The sequence below is a fragment of the Anopheles arabiensis genome, chromosome 3 (genome assembly GCF_016920715.1).
Source record: "Anopheles arabiensis isolate DONGOLA chromosome 3, AaraD3, whole genome shotgun sequence".
Taxonomy (NCBI): domain Eukaryota; kingdom Metazoa; phylum Arthropoda; class Insecta; order Diptera; family Culicidae; genus Anopheles; species Anopheles arabiensis.
The window spans coordinates 82,110,730-82,124,651 of record NC_053518.1 but is presented as its reverse complement, the minus strand read 5'-3'; the positions used below and the strand labels follow the sequence as shown (position 1 = coordinate 82,124,651).

The following is a 13,922-nucleotide window of genomic DNA, read 5'->3' as shown; positions in this document are numbered from 1 at the left end:
ATCTGCTGACGCTGGCCCGTCGGATGAATAGCAATCTTGCACCGCATCCGGCGATGCACCTCGTTCAGCTCATCCCAGTCTCTCTATCTACTACCAAAATGTACGTGGTCTACGAACGAAAACTACAAATCTTCGCCTGGCGCTATCAGAATCAGAATATGATTTTATCATTCTTACCGAGACTTGGCTTACTCAGTCAATACCTTCTTCGCTCCTCACTGACGATCATTATCATATCTACAGGTGCGATAGGAATCTTTCCAACAGTGCCCTCTCACGCGGTGGGGGTGTTTTAATTGCAAGTTCCTCTTCAATACCGACATGTGAAATCGCATCGCCTAATACCATACTGGAACAACTTTGGATCAAAACATTGCTGCCAGGTGTCTCTGTTTACATCGGCGTTGTTTACATTCCGCCTAGTTATGCGAATGACCCCGCAGTGATGAACGCTTTACATGATAGTGTACGTGAAATTTCAAGCCGCATCAAAGAGAGCGATTTATTATACGTCTTCGGAGATTTCAATAAACCTGATATCAGATGGGAGCTGACTAATACATCAGAAGCCACCGATTGCTCTCCATGTTATTCTGTCATGCATTATGCGCCTTTATGCAATTCCGTGGCTAATACCGATTTCGTTGATGGGTTGCATAGTACCGGATTATTTCAGTTGAGTGGTATTGCAAATCAATCTGGGCGTCAATTGGATCTGGTCTTCGCAAACCTTGCCGCAACCAATATTTTGTGCGACTCAATCACACCTCTGCACTCTGTGAATGGTACTTCGGCTCTAGAGAACTTCCTCCCATACGTAACACACTGTAGTATTCCACTTCTCAGTGAGGACTTTCATCATCCTTCATTGGATATGATGATTTATTATCCCGTACAACTATCCCACACCACCAACAGTCACACTCGCAGTACAGTCAATAGAAATTTCTTCAAAACGAATGTGGAACGTATGAATGCCCTTATTGTGTCGTTTGACCGTAATTTTGACTGCTCCAACTTTTCCACTATCGACGAAGCCACCGATTGCTTTAGCGTTTTTATGCGCTCAGCGATTAATTCCTGCGTTCCTGTTGCTCAACGAAAGCCTGGCCCCGATTGGTCTAATGCATCTTTAAGACGGTTGAAAAAAATAAAATCAAAAGCCTACGCGGATTACAGTAGAACGAGATCATCGCTGCATAGGAGAATTTTTTTCGATGCACTGAACAATTATCGTCGACATAATCGTGTGCTCTACCGCTCCTTCATTCGCCGTACTGAAAGGCAGCTATTTTCCAAGCCGACACGGTTCTGGAGCTTCTGGAACAAACGGCGCAATATAAGAAGTATCCCTCCGTCAATGAGCTACAATGGCCAAACTAGTATCGATACATCCGATATTTGCAACACTCTCGCCAATCGTTTCGCTGATGCATTCACCCTTCCTGTTCACAATCCTAACACACTAGCAGAGGCCACCCGCAATACTCCATCGGATGCTATCGATTTTATTATACCCACAATTGACGAAGCATTAATTGCGCGCACACTCAACGATATAAAACCATCTACATCATCTGGACCTGACAATATTCCCGCATACATATTGAAGCACTGCCGTCAATCACTCGCACCCATTCTTGCCAAAATATTTAATGATTCCCTTATGCGTGGCACGTATCCTGAGTCCTGGAAACACGCGCGAATGATTCCTATCCATAAAAAAGGCAGTCGACTTCATGCTAGTAATTATCGTGGCATTGTATCCCTATGCGCTTGTGCAAAGGTGTTTGAGCTCATTCTATACAATCCGCTACTCACAGCAGTTCAAAACTATATGAGCCCTAGTCAGCATGGATTTCTCCCAAGGAGATCTTCCACCACAAATCTTGCTGAATTTGTTGGCTACTGCTTCGATAACATGGATCGTGGTACTCAAGTTGATGCAGTATATATCGACTTCAGGGCTGCGTTCGATAGTATTTCTCATGATATTCTACTTTCGAAGCTAAAAAACTCGGTTTCCTCGACTGGCACATCACCTGGCTGCGTTCATATTTAACTGGTCGTTCGTACTACATAAGTATAGGATCTCATCGTTCTCACTCTTTCACCAGCTCCTCCGGTGTGCCTCAAGGGAGTAATTTGGGACCGCTACTCTTCCTCATCTATATAAATGATCTATCTTTCGTTTTACCGCCAGGCCAACACCTAATGTACGCCGACGATGTAAAAATATTCGCTCCAGTTAGAAACGACAGTGACTGTGTACGCCTTCAAACGATCCTTGAGAATCTGGATAGCTGGTGCAGCAGAAACGCTCTCCAAGTGTGTGCTGATAAATGCCAGTGTATATCATTTAGCAGAGCCCGTCACCCCATCACGTTTACATACACTATGCTCAACACGGCTTTGGCTCGCACGACATGTATCCGTGATCTGGGGGTGCTACTCGATCAGAAGATGTCATTTCGCCCTCACATTGATAGCGTTGTTGCGAAGGGAAATCAGCTACTTGGTTTAATTACGCGGACCTGTAGCGAGTTTACCGATCCCATGTGCGTCAAGTCGATCTTCTGTGCCATCGTAAGGTCGTGCCTGGAGTACTGCTGTCCGATCTGGTGCCCGCTTGGCGTTGGTGACATCAATCGCCTCGAAGCCATTCAACGGAGACTCACCAGGTACGCGGTTCGACTCCTTCCATGGCAATCCCACCACGCTCGGCCCACCTACCATCAGCGGTGTCTGCTTCTCGGACTTGAACCACTCTGCTCTCGACGTAAAAACGCCCAATGCCTTTTCATATTTCGGCTCCTTAACGGAGAGATCGATTCCCCGGCATTACTAGCCAGCATCAATTTGTTCGCTCCCTGTCGGATTCTTAGATCCAATTTCCATCTCCGTGTACCGCGTACCCGCAACAACCATAGCCAGGGACACCCTATTATACGTATGTCCCTCGAGTTCAATGAAGTGTTAGATTTGTTCGATTTTAGTATGTCTACTTCCACGTTCAAGGAGAAATTGCGTCTACGTCACATGTAATGTTTGCTTATAACCAGATGTTTATTTATATGCTCCTTAATTTAATTATAAGGTTGCCGATTAGACACGATGGTCCGTCGGTTTATATATGAAATAAATAAATAAATAAATAAATAAATAAAGTTACATGCTGTGTCATAAAATTATATAATTAATTAAAATAATATTGGTGCGTCTTTTAAACTACTCTTCAAGAGAAAATAAATAACTATCTTATTATTAAAATTTTAATGAAAAAAAACTTGAAAAAATAGACTTATTAAGAAAATAGTATGCTTCTTATTTTTGAATGAATCCGTATGGTCTATTGATAGTACATCGCCTACCGTAACTGTGTGGAGAGTTGTTTTTAGCAATTTGTGGGAAATCCGGAGGGGATAGATGAGAAATGTCAATATATGAATTGGGTAAACTATGATTTCACATATTTTTGTACATTTTTTGCAATTTTTTAAAGCCTATTTTACACGACTTATTACACATAAAGACACATTCAAAAATAGGTTATTGAGGCAAACTATTGCATTTAAAAATCATCAAAAAATATAAATAACATACTTTAAAGAGGGTTTGTTTAACGATTTTGAAAAGACTTTTTATAATTTTAGTTAAAGGGTTGTAGAGTTTGATAATCATAACTATTGAATTAAATTCATAAATTAATGAACTTATGTATACATTTACTTATAAATATTTAAAATTGAAAAAATATTCATAAAAAGTTATGTACATTTAATGATTCTTTTCAAAGTACAAGCTAAATATAGAAAAAGGTTTTTAAAAATAATTTTCAATTGCTATGAGAGCCTTAGTAATCGAATAAATCATGGTTAAAAACTGATCCTAGCAAACAAAAGCTTAAAAACCTCAAAACGTTTTTTATCAGAATCCAAATGTTTCATCTGAATACACAAACATAACAAACAAAGAATAATAATCGACGTCTATAAAATTTGCCAAAAAATAAAATGATTTCACAGAGAATCTTATTTTTCGGATTTTGAGTTAACAAAATAAAAAAACAATCAATAAAACGAAAAGATATTTCACGTTTATCTTTCATTCCATCATTAAATGGACCTTAACATGCTTTTCCATGTAAAACACCACTTGCTGGTAGAACCCTGTTTCGTAGTACTTTCTAACAACACGATACTCTCACTGTAATTGACCAATTAAAACGATAATTATTGTCGATGAATAATTCACTAAAATCAATCATCAGTTTAAGGGTTCTCCAGCCCACCCCAACGTACATCAAACGTTTTGCTCGGCGTCATAATGCTGCAGTGAAAGCACTTCGCATAACGAACCCCGTGCGAGAAGTGGGCACTTCGCAAAGGGTCAAGAAAATATCGGGGTTGCTGCAAAACTGAACCTTCCGAGGGCCGGACCTTGACCGTGCCACCGCTGGCACCGAGCGTGATCGTTCAAGAAAGGGTCAAGAAGTTTTCTCCCACACAAACTCACCCTAACGTTTAAGAGGGGTTTTTTATGTGTATTACAGAAGGCAAACCGTTGAAAGTGGACCGTTATCATGCGCTTGAGCCTGGTACGTTGCCGAAACCCATCGCTAATGAACTGTAAATTTAATATCCCGAGCACTGTGCTGACGGGTTCATAAGGCGGTTTTGGACGGAAAACAGGAGAGTGAGTGTTTTTGGTTTATTTAAAACTTGTTTCTATTGCAACCCAAAATGGAAGTGCACAGAAACGTCAGAGGTTTCAAAAAATAAACTCCAACAAAATCACTCAGCCAGTGACATTTGATCGATTTAGGAAAGACGACGAAACAGAGGAACAACAAATGCAAAACAAATACTCGAACTCGGTCCGATCGAAAGACGTTCGATCACAAGACAACACAACAGCTTCATTCGGCGTCTCGTTTTGATAGAATTACGCCTAAATGACACTCCCTGCTTCGTTCGCTCCACAATTGCGTTGGCAATGTTTATTTTTACATTTCATTTCCCTGGCAAAACCACTCTGTGCCGCCTCCGGGGCATGATTGGCGCTCTAAAGTATCCCGCGTTTTGCGTCACATTTGTAGCTTCCGAAAATTGGAGTCATCTTCGAGCTTGTTTGGCTGACTTTACGGCCGCCGAACGTCGTAGGGAGCCGTACTTGGTCGGTGCTTTGGTGGTGAGTGGTAATAAAATTAAATCACACCGAAACCGTTCAATTCTCGGCTGATCACTTCTCGGCAGTTGGTTTGCGATCGTACTGACCACTCGGTGGCAGCGGTAGCATAAATAACGAGCTTTAAATCGTTCGCCCGACAACAGGAATCTGACTCTCGCGCAAACGAACCAGCAGATTTATCTGGTGTTCGCCCATTGGGCTGGGAGGGGCCAGGGGTGAGGCCTTCGTCACTGTCGGCAGTACTCAATACTGTCGGTGGTGGAGCAAAAAGCATTTCCACTGATACCAACGAAATAGACCGGTGGCGATAAACCGAACGATAGAAAATCGATCGATCGATCTGCTGTTGTAGTTGGGAAGAAAAATATAGCTTCGAGCTCGAAGACACGTGCACGATTAATTCAACCACGGCCGCACCCGGACACGGCCCGGACGGGAAATGTTTAGTTGTTTTTGTTCGCAGCGTTGTGGTTTTGGGCAAGGCATAACAGAAGAAAACAGCACCAAAAAAATGAAGGTAAATAAATAAATCTTGTTTCGGGAGTTTTGGCGGTTGTTATTCTGCTTGAAAGAAAGTCTTGGCGGGCTAGGGAGAGTGCACAAAAAAAAACAACTAGCGCAAGCAGGATGGGTTGCATCTTTATTGCGTTGCGAGTTTTCGTGTGTTGTCCTTTACGACGGTTGTGAGCGTTTTTCTCTCTCGCATCCATTACCATCCAGCTTTTTTTTCTTCCCCTGTACTCTGCACGTCTGGTTAGAGTTGTTTCTCGCACCATGAAACCAATATGCGTAGGTCAGTAGATGCGATTAATGCCAGATGTATGTATTTCTTGCTTTCCCATCTCCCTTTCTCAGTGCGGGCGAGATTGTACAAACGAATTCCGGTAGATATTTTCGGCTGCTGAGCTCATTTTTCTCACCGAGAAATGATTGTTTTTCTTCCTGCGGTTCGATTGTCGGACTTACCGGCACGTTAAAGGTTAGACTATTGAGATGGGGAGGATGTGTTTTAATGTGGTTTGAATTGGATCTCTGTGTGGGTGTGTGTGTGTGAGTCTGTTGCTTCACTGGACTTGATAGTGAAAAGATTATGCTTACCGACACGCCGAATTGGACGTTATCGCATCGAACTGTCAGTGAGAAGTGCGTGTGAAACTGGATTTACGCAACAGCAGTTTCGATTTGGTTTTGTTTCGTACTGTGGAAAGGTCGGGGATTCCAGGGACGATAAAAATTGATTGAATGTCATTTAAAGTGGATTTGCTGTGTTCGAAGAATCTGATTCATTTTGTTTTTATATTCTGATTTATCTCCTTGTTATAAACTGAATAGTTCATCGAATTGTTCCTTTTTAAAATGACAGCCAATAAATGTTCAAGAGTTATTCAATGCTCAATTGTTTCTTTGAGTAAGGCAATTTTAATACATTTAAGCAATGAAATGGATACACTCCTTCTCGGAATGATACTCTATTTTACATAATAATGTGTTTTTAAGGCTCTAATCTATGCTTTTGAAAGGAGTTTTAAAATTCTCAAAAATATTTTATTTTACTGTTTTGCCTATGTTCCGTATATCGCAGTTTGTAAATTGTTTTCATGAAATATGGATTCACCAATAATGGAGCCCTTTTCGTATTAAGCTCGTAGGCTGAAATTTCAGCCTGTCAGCAGTTTGCATTGTATAGCAGTTTTCGAGCAGCTATCAAAGTGGGTATAGTATACAGGTGAGTTTATCCCAAGGTGTATGAATTTAGAAGGCTTATTTTTACCGCTTCTGCTTCTGAATGAAGATTTTAAAAGTGTTTTGAGTATTCGTCTCGTAAGACTCCAAAAAGCATGTTTGAACAAAAGTTTTCACCGATCTTGTCAAAAAGTAGTATTCAAATTTGGTTATAAAAAACATGCCATGAGACCACCTCAACTACATCCACTTTGATTATAGATTCCATCACCAGATCTCTTTAATGCACCTTGGGAAAAATGTAAACAATGCAGTGTTTTCGAGCAGGTACTCGAATCTAATTCTAGCTTTGAGGCTAGAAAACTCTAAACTGAAAATTGCAGGCTAGTTTTATGTGTGGTTTTGTATGGAGTGTTTACATGATTTCAGCCTCCAACTGTCAAACTCCATACAAAAAGCTGACTAGAATCGTGAAGGGCCCCAATAATAGTAATACAACAAGTAAAGACTCTTCTAAAGTAAAGCCAGCAATAAATATCAATTCTTTTATGTATTGTTTGGCGTTTCGTACTCCAATATGCTACTTAGAGTAAACTAATGAAAATCATTGAAGCAAAATAGTTTATATTCTATGAATAAGGTTCATTTTAAGCAAAGAAAAACAGCAAAGAGTATTTGGCAACAAAAAGCTTGACATATATAGTGCATTTGAGCGAACGTTAGGTAGCGTATTTTTGCTCTGTTGTGATTCATTATACAAAAATTCTAGAAATTGCGCTCTAATAATACACTGTTATATATTATACACCGATTGAATGTACAAAAACGATTCATTTCCATTCGAATGCCGACGCACCTGAGCATACGGTAGCATTCCCTAGTGTGTTTGTAATGCTTCATCGCATCGATAACCTCATTCCAGTGATTTGCTCAAACCCGCAAATGAATTCAACAATTAGACCAACCCACAATATGAAACCCTACCGTTCCATAATGGCTACTTACTTCTTCTCACACATGTAGGACATAGACATTAATCGACACGCTAGGAAATTTGATCCGATTGGTGGTAAAAGCCACTCCAGCGTCTAGCAACAGTACGAAGCAAGTGGAACTCGATGCTGCGCACAAACTAGTCCGTCGGCTTGTTAGGGTTAGCGTTTCCACTTTCCACGCTACGCTTCCGGCAAAAAGCCTTTCTTACAGCGTCGAGCAGCACAGGTTCAACCTATTCAATGCCTACCGCGTATCCGAACCCGAACCGCGTAACAGTTTGATTGATTAGCTGTATCATCATCACCATCGTCAGCGTGAGCATGCATCCTGCTGATTTCCACATAGACTCGTGCACGTAAACTTACCCATACGATGGAATGATTCGAAGAAATCGCGCACAGTAATACCAATGTGTGTTTGTGTGTGCGTGTGTGAACGAGCCGGAACTGACGGTTATGGAACCAATCAGCGACCGGATCCAGCACGCTACGTGCCAGTGTGCTGTCTATTGATCAGCATAATTCATCGCAAACCCAGCTGGGAACCGGGCTTTTGCTCATCAAAAATCAACAAAAAAACGGTGCTCAATGTGTTTCGGTACGGAAACGCCATCTAAACAAAGATTGGGTTTGGGTGCAGGATCGCTTGCCACATTGAGCAACTCATTGAGGTTGAAGGAGATTCGTGTACTATCAGCCTAAGTAGACCGTTCGGTTCAGGCGCGCGATACAGGTGTATACATTTAGGCGTAACTCACAGGTTGAGCTACTAGGCGTCTCCTTTTGCCCGTTCACACGTGCTAATAATCACAGAACAAGAAAGTGTAATACATTTCACCGATTCTGATTCGGAAAAGCTCACTCGAAGCTGCAGCACCATTGGACTGCTGCCATATGCTAGAACAATGTCCACTTTATCGACTCTTCAGTAGTAGCAGAAATCGATTCTGCTTGAGTGTACGATTGTTTACCTTACTTACTGCTTAAGGTATTGGATTCTCTAACGGGCCACTTCCAGTCGATTGACTTTCGGAAAGCGAAGCCGTAGCATTCAGTTACGAATCTGAAGGATTATGATGCTTCTCTTCCCTAACGTTACTGGTGTGCAGCCATTGAAAGCGGGCAGCATTAAGATCGAGCCACAAGATGGAAAGCGCATTTGTCTTCCCAACGACGCAACAGTGTACCACGGCTGGAAATCAATTCCCAGTGCCAATCTGTGAGTCATACACGGCACTCAAATAGAGCAACAATAAAACAACACACTACGCATACACACGCAAACACACACACACACGCGCACAATTGCTGGAAGTGTAATAGTACATTACCCCGGAACGTACCAACGCAAAATTGGCCATTTGTGTGCATTATGGATGCATTGCAAAATCATCTCACTCGACTGCACACTTTCGGATGTCCCTGCGCAGGGGAAGGCAATAGGTAGTGGGGGGAAACTTGAGAGGGAGAAAGGGAAAGTGCGCCCGAGGGACAGAGAACACGAAGGCAGATAAGGCTACACCGGACCACTTGTGACCGGGACAAATCAACAGCAATTTCTCGTTAAGATGCAATCGAGATGCATATTGATGTGGCGTTTCTGCGTCGAATGCGATACGGAATTTTGAATGGAAAATGTGAATGGTGGTGGTTCGGTGGAAGGGACACTTCACCCAGCAGAACCATTCCCAGCAGACGAGCGATTTATTTCATATTTGCATTCTATCGGGCTGCGAGTTGCTTGCCGAACGGGATGCATGCGAACGACACCAAGCAACTACCGAACTATGTGTTGTGTGCTGGTGCCAGGTGAAAGAACTCATTTTATTGTTTTGCATATAGAATTAGCTCTCCAGTAGAGTGATAACAATGAGCTAGAATGATTTGCTTACTGTCTGCCACCTTAAGATGTGTTCGATATAAAATGGTGACATTGCATGGACGTTTACGTATATCCGCCAAAATGTATGCAATATGCAGCACGATGTCCATTTAACTGGACCGTCTTAAGGTCAAATCTGTTAAATGATTTTATTTGTTAAAGGTATTTGATGCAAACTTAAAAAGTATCAATACATATTTTCCAATCCGAGTCTTAGGTAGAACAGTTTATTATTTTTATTAAAGTTTTAAATCAATAAGGTCTTTGTAGATATATATGATGCATATTTGAAACATTGTATTTTTCAGCAAACTTTTTAAAATATGACATAATCTTTCTACAACTTTTAACAATTTCTTAAAAATTCGACCTCATACAAATATAACCCTTTCTAAACCGTACCACTGTCTCATTCTTATCTATCGCTGTCAATCTTGAACCTATATTATCTACACGCAGACAATCAGCCAGCGGTAGCGTCATGTGTGTAGGCCCAAAGGTGTGGTAAAACTTTTCTTTGTGGAAAAATTACACATAAGCTTGGTTTGGGTGTGTATTTCTTCGCGAACTTATCAGAAAAGGCCTTTCAGACTGATCACAACCAATTGTGTGAGTGTGTGTTAGCAAAAGTCATTCCGTATGACAATCAAAGCCTCAGCATTCCCCACTGGCTGATGACTTTTTTGCATGGGCAATCAAAAGTTGGCCCCGAGAAAGGTATGGCAAAGAATGCAAACGTAAGCAGCTGGCATTTTGGGTGGTGTTTTGGTTTATTTTGTTCCCACCGTTCTTCGTTCCTCGAAGTGTAGATCAAGCCCTGCCACGGGGACACATTATTTGTTCATATTTCCTTCCAAACAAACCGGGCAGCACTTCGCCCGCATACAAAACCCTTGCCGTCCTTCTTGTCTGTTTTTTGTGGGGTGCAATCTTCGCTTCGTTGATGGCTTCGGGGACACATATTGCTTATCACTGGGCGTTGTTTTCGATGTTCAAAGTATGGGAAAGGGGATGCTCAACTCTCCGGTTTTGTCATGTTTTGCAGCGTAACGAATGGGAAACGTTCACGATAATTTTCTCCCGAGGTGCTTGCACCAATTTTCCGGGTCGCACGGTTAGATGAGGGCCGCAAAGACAATCGAGCACTGTCGTATGTACTCGTGTTCACCTCACCTCAAGTGAAACATCAAAACACGCCAAGCGGTACTTGTACGCTTGAGGTTTGATGTTTCAATGTTTGCCGACTCCGCACGCTCAGTTTGTTCTGCGTTCGTGCGGTGCGGTTTTGGCAGGCACTGTGCTTCACCAAGTTTCAGTTTGCGGTTACGGTTTATTTCGGGTTTGTTCAGAGAGTGGGAGGGTGAGAGAACATTTCCAATTCGGCTCGTTTGTATGAAGATAACACACAAAAATACGAACAAACTTTTTTTTACTGCTACAAGGGATGTTTTCCATTCCATTTGCTTGCCTCGAAGCGACCTTGAGGAACAAGAAATTGAAGGTCAAAAGCGGCATTATTAGTCGTGCAAGCTAATAAGGTACGCACACCGGCGCACAAAACTTTATGCGTTTATGGTGTATTGAGCTTCTTCGCCTGCGAGGCATTGAAAATATCAAACGCAGAACCAAGCTACAGCGAAACTGAAGTAACAAAAAAGCGATCTACAGAACGTCCATTATAATTGGTTCTCAATCGGCTGTCGCTTGTCAGCGCTGTGTTTGACAGGTCTCTTTCCTTCTTTATTGCAAGAAATAAGGAATCAATAATGTTAAAAACGAAGAAAAGAGGGATTTTAAATTCAATTAATCCGAGTAGCATGGCAAGTTGGCTTTGGAGAATATGGAAGACTGAACACTGTACACATTACACATATTGATTTTTTTTAATTATCGCTTAAAGGTATTTTTAACCATGTCTTTAAATGTCCGTTTTTTCTTTGTATTTTTTATAATATTTCATTAACAATCTTTAACATTGGAAGTACGGTTTTAAGTGCCTAGTAGAAAATATGGTTTTGTCTATTTTTTTCCATAAGGTAAAAAGGTTATTACATATATTATATTGCATAGTTTTAGGCGTCATCCTTAGAGCCATGAAATTAGTTATTAAATGGGCGTTTTTAATAGATGAGAAAAGCTTCACCTACAAAATACATTCTTTCCTATAAGTCGTTTATTTTACACTTATTCTAATATGGAAACGTTGTATTGCAGGAAGCTAAAATTGAGAAAATAAATAAAAAAATATTCAATAATCATGACTCAAATGTAAATCAAAAATAAAAAAATAACCCAGAAAATTAAAAAAAAAAATTTTCCCTGTTGCACACCATCATCCAACAAGCTTCCATCTTCCGTGTCCCTATTTTTGGCAAGATAGCAGATTTAAAGAAGCCAAACCATCGCCAAAACCGTTCAAAGTTCCACGAAATTCCCACCATGACGTACGTGGCACGCTACAGCACGGATGATACCCTGATTCCTTCCGCTGTAAAGCCCTGCAGCAAATTTCAATAGCAATTTGATTTGCTCCCAACGTCAACACAGCCTCGCGAAGCCAGGCGCCGTGATCTCTTCCCTCTTTCCCCGTTCTACGAAAGAAAGCCCTTTGTGAGCGAGAACGCAACATTGAGCAACGAAAAAATAATGTATGAAATAGATACTAAACTTTGTATCGTAGCAGGAAGTACGAGCACATTGAGTACCTGATGCCCTAATATTAGCTGGATGATCCGGAATCCTTAGCATAGGAATCGCAACGAGTAAGACGCACACCGGTGATGGATGAATCTTCCGAAATTCGTTACTGTCATGTGCGTGTGTGTGTGTGTGTGTGTGTGTGTGTGTGTGTGTGTGTGTGTGTGTGTGTGTGTGTGTGTGTGTTGTTATCATCTTCTCTTGCCTTTTCCCCTTCTCGTTCGTGTTCTGTTTGACGCATCACCCGCCTTGTATCGGTGACTCGATGATATGCTTAAGCCCTATCCAGGTAATACTTCCGACTGTAGCCGGTAACAGTATTTTGACGATTCTACGTACATCCAAGATGCTGCACAGCGCGAGCTAGAAGCAATAGAAACGATTTGCTTCTTTGTGCCAAGTTATACCGCTTTTTTGTCAATATGTAGGTGCTCTTTCTATCAGCGAGCGTGTATTCCAATTGGAATCGAACGAACGAGCTTTATTTACTTTTCGGCGCTCGCGATTTCAAACTCGACTCCGTGACGGTTGCGTGTACCGGTTGTGATTATTTTTGGTAGCAACCCGGATGTTGTGGATGCCTTTATTGCGTTCGTGTGTCTGTGTATGGAAGCGGCGATGTGGTGTAGGAAATGATAATAATCCGTGCACAGGGGCAAAAGGTCGAAAAGAGACAGAACCAACAAGTCAGCCCGCTGCCATGCAAGGGGGACAAGGGGTAAAGAAAATAACCAGTTTTCCAACATTGAGCAATGATAACATTTTACCTTCACAATCCAAACCGAAACGCACACACACACACACACACGGAGGTTGAAAACGTCTTAGCCATCCAGTCGGGAAATGTAGAATGTTTTACAAATAAGCAAATAATAAATATCGCATCCAGTTGCGATTGGGGATGTATTTCGGTTGTTTTCGCCAAAATAGATACAGTTTTTAAGCCTCTCTTGACACGTGGCGTTGGTGCGCAATAAAATAGACCGGAATATTAAGAGCAACCAAACAAAAAGCCCCGCCCCAGTTTGCATACCAGCAAGAAGTTACTTTATGTAAACACGACCCACCCAAGAAACCATTGTTTGACGGGTGGTTTTGGTGGTTTTTCTGCGGGAGAGAAAACTTTGGCCCTTTTTTGAGGGGCTATTTTATAGTCTGCAGGCCGCCCAGAACGCCCACAATACACAGCAGTTTATATTAAACATGCTTCTGGTTATTTGCTTCAGTTTTTTTTTTTTTTGGGATCGGAATTTTTTGTCGTTGTGTGTATGTTACTGTTTGCCTTTTTGGTTTGCAACAGTAGAGAGGTCGAACAGGACGCAAACGTCAGGTCCGCTATCGACTATATTGGAAACAGTTCCAGGAATGATCCACTGGTGTTAGGGGTGAAGAGCGAAAGGCAAAAAAAAACAGCGTACAGAGAAGTAACATTTTCCTTTCCAATATCAGATATGACACAAATCGAATCGAACGCT

General features: G+C 41.5%; 1 protein-coding gene across 12 annotated transcripts in view; it reads right to left on the bottom strand.

The window, feature by feature from the left end:
• LOC120901374 overlaps window positions 1–13,922 on the bottom strand; it is a 128,524-nt gene that overhangs the window by 84,201 nt on the left and 30,401 nt on the right. The window lies entirely within an intron of this gene.